The sequence below is a fragment of the Physeter macrocephalus genome, chromosome 7, assembly GCF_002837175.3.
Source record: "Physeter macrocephalus isolate SW-GA chromosome 7, ASM283717v5, whole genome shotgun sequence".
NCBI classification, from domain to species: Eukaryota; Metazoa; Chordata; class Mammalia; order Artiodactyla; family Physeteridae; genus Physeter; species Physeter macrocephalus.
This window is the reverse complement of record NC_041220.1, coordinates 126252081-126255893: the sequence shown is the minus strand read 5'-3', so window position 1 is coordinate 126255893 and position 3813 is coordinate 126252081.

Genomic DNA, 3813 nt, shown 5'->3' with positions numbered 1-3813 from the left:
GTTCACTGCAGCACTGCGTGTAGGAGATAAAAATTGGAAACACTCTAAATGTCTATCAGCAGGGTTATAAATAGATAAATCATAATACAGCCATAAAATGGAATATCAATCTACCTATTTAAATGAGATAGCCCTGTGTGAGTACTGTATGGACTGCTGTCTCTGACATATTGTTGAGTGAAAAAGGAAAGCTGTAGAATATGTTGGTAAGATTAAATTTTTATGTAAAAAAGCACATTTTTCTATGTCTATATCTTTATGTTTCTTTTTCTATACTTCTTTATGTCCATTTATAATTCTACTTCCTTCAACATGTATATATCTATATCTATGCCTCTCTGTTGTTCTAAGTACATAGGAAAAGAGTCTATAACGATACTTTGTTAAACTCTCAAGAGTGCCCCCAGCAAGTGAAAATTAGGGAAGAAAAGAGAGCAATTTAAAATTTTGCTTTTTACTTTACACAATTATATGTTCTTCGAATTCTTTGTTTTATGACACACATGTATTATTTTTGTAAATACAACGATATAAAGTAGTGATTTTCCAAAAAGTGATCCTCATCCCTAGAAACAGAAATAACTGTCCAGAATGAGGGTGGCATTCAACTTGCAGACTCCTCTCTCTGAGATCCTGACGCCGCCCCTTGGAGAAGGTGGGGAGGAGGTTCCTATGAATGAGGAACTCAGCAGACAACTTAGGAAGAGGACACAGCAACGGCCAATGGTGTACTTCTTTATTTTCATGACCATGTGTTGGGAGCTGCAAGGTCAAGACAGAAGATGTTTATAGCAGCCCCTCACCCTAGGGAAGGAAACAGGTGCAGGCCTTGAGTCCAGTGGAACTTGTCACATCCCGTGCTGTGGGGTCAGGATGGAACTTGGGTGGACAGTTTGGATCTTCTGGTCCTTTTTCTCCATCCTTTATGCCTGATGGTCGTGGAATGATGGACATCTGACCTCTAGCCTCATTGATGGGTGTCATAGTTGTCTATAGACAAGCCACCTGTTTGAATACCTTTGGCATGTCAGAGTGGCACATATTATAATAACATCTATCACTCTAAGCACCGGAGGCCTCTCTTTGCAGAGTTTGCCAGGCAGGACATCTAATTCTACCCATGAGCGGCCAAAGCAAGTGAAAGCAGAAAGGGAGTATTTGACACCCAGTTGTCACAAGGAAGAGCTGTATAGACAGGGCAGAAGAGTTGGGTGCAAAGAATAACCAGCACTGTTTTAGACCTGGCACATCTTTCCCCATGACCTAGCAGTATTCATTTTCAGACTTCAACCCCTCCTTCCCTTTATTCCTCTCACCCTCAGCCTGCTCTCCCTGCTGGAAGCCTTCCTTCAGTGCCCTGGCCTCCTTCCTACACTGATCAGGGGGTCTATGAGCACAGTCCACTCGAGAAATTCTTGAAATATGTCCACGAATCCCTTCGGGTGGGTGACTAAAGTTTCATGCTTTCATGGTGACGACCGACCTGGGTTATCTTCCTGGAAAGAAGGCATCTAGCAGAACCCAACACCTCACTCCAAGGTACCAAATAAACATGGAAGCTAAGTAAAAGCAGGGTGCTTACGACACAAGTGTGACTTCAGCCAGGCTGCTGTCCCTTCACTTCTGTACAGAAAGTCTGGAGCTGTCACTCTCGTGCACAGTCCTGTGGACGTGATGAAGGAGCGTGGATTGCACTGCCCTTCACAGAAGTCTCTGGAGCCTAGAAAACAAATTAGCAGCTGCCTGATATTTCCTTTGAGAAGAGGATGAAATTTAAGGTTTTCTTCTTACCACAAACATAAACACAAAATTTTGCAAATAATTTCAGGAGGCTCATGGAAGCCAAGATGAGCTCCCCTGTGCTAATGGGGAGGGGCCAGGGTGGGGAGCGGCACCACCAGTGTTTTTAAAATCTGAGCTCAGATAGGCCATGTGTAAAAATAAGAAAGAAACAGTTTGGTTTTCATTCTTTCTGCCTTCCTCTCTCGTCCCCCTTTTCTCTCCCTTCTTAGGAATAAATCCTTTATCCTAGTCTTGCTCTTTACCTGGATGTAACTAGATGCTGTTGAGACTTAAGTGTGACACTTCCAGACAAAATACAGTTAGTTCCGGTGCTCTGTGACATACACTTTTCTAAAAATCAACTACACTATATAACATCGCACAATAACAACCACCGAGCTTATGGGAGAAATGGGATTAGGGGCACAACACTAAAACTTTGTTAGTGACACATTAAAAAGATGACAGGAACCTAATAAAAAAGACAGCAGTCTTACACATGTTAAATGGTTAAGAAACACATAAATACTACAATAAATATGGTATTTTACCTAGAAAAAGACCTGAAGTTTGTTCGTGGAGGTTGCAGCTACCAGCTATTGAGAAATGGCAACAGAGCGTTCCCAGGATGGAACACCAGATGTGGACAGGTGGGGCTCATCACACACGCAGTTAACTGAGGTGACTGGTGGGTGTTTGAGGTGTGTGTACATTTTGTACATTCCTATATGGCTCGGTTTGGTTGGATGCAGGATTCTGCATTCACCTAGTATGTCTTGCAGACAAAATCGCATATAAGGAAACACAGAATTCTTGTTATACTCAAATTGTGCCCTGGTATATTAGTCACAGTGAAATAAATTCTCGTTTTCCTTACAAGTGTTAACGGCAGGACTGACTGAATGTAAATAATAAAAAAGATTATAATTTAAAGAGTAAAAATACATTAACACCCCAATGAAATGATGCTGCAAAGGTAGCAATAAGTTAGTATTTCTAAGCAGAATACATAACTCAAGTAAATCTGAGCCTCTTTACTCCCACCCTAAGTTCCATCTCAACACACTGATAAATTCAAGTGCAATGCAAATTGGGCTCCATAACTTTGAAACACACTGTCACTCCTGAGCAAGCCTTCTCAGTGCCAGGAAGGAGCTGTTTTAACACACCCAGACTTTCAGGAAAGTCCTCATCATACATTCTTCTCCCTAATACCCCATACCCCATGGTAGCTACACTAATATTACTTCCCTCTCTTCTTCTTGATTCCTTGTCCCCTCTACTAGCACCCCCGCCAAAGCCCAACAAATCAAATTCCAGCCTTTACTAGTTCTCTCCTTATCACCCTTTCCTCTCTTTCCTACCCTTCTTCCAAGAGTAAAAATTCCATACCTAGGTGTGTAATGTTCCTATAGCTATTGTAACAAATTACCACAAAATCAGTGGCTTAAAACACAAATTCATTATTATATGGTTCTGGAGTTCAGAAGTCCAAAATGAGTTTAATGGGGCTAAAACTGAGGTGTTAGCTGCCTTCTTTCTGGAGGCTCTAGGGAAGAACCTGTTCCCCATCTTTCCCAGCTTCTAGAGGCTACCTATATTCTTTGGCTTCTAGCCCCATATCACTCAGACCTCGGCTTCTGGCATCACATCTTCTTTGACTCTGACACTCCTGCCTTCCTCTTATAAGGACCCTTGTGATTATACTGGGCCACACGGATAACCCAGGAGAATCTGGATTATCTCAGGATCCTTAATTTAATCACATCTGTAAAGTCCCTTTTGTTACCTGTGATGGTAACATATGCACAGGTTCCAGGGATGAGGGTGTGTACATCTTTGGGGTGCCATTATTCAGCCTACTATCCCAGCAGTGATATTCAAAATGCTTAACAACTGAAATGCCACTTAAAGCAGGGGATCTGGGCTTCCCTGGTAGCGCAGTGGTTGAGAGTCCGCCTGCCGATGCAGGGGACACGGGTTCGTGCCCCGGTCCGGGAAGATCCCACATGCCGCGGAGCGGCTGGGCCC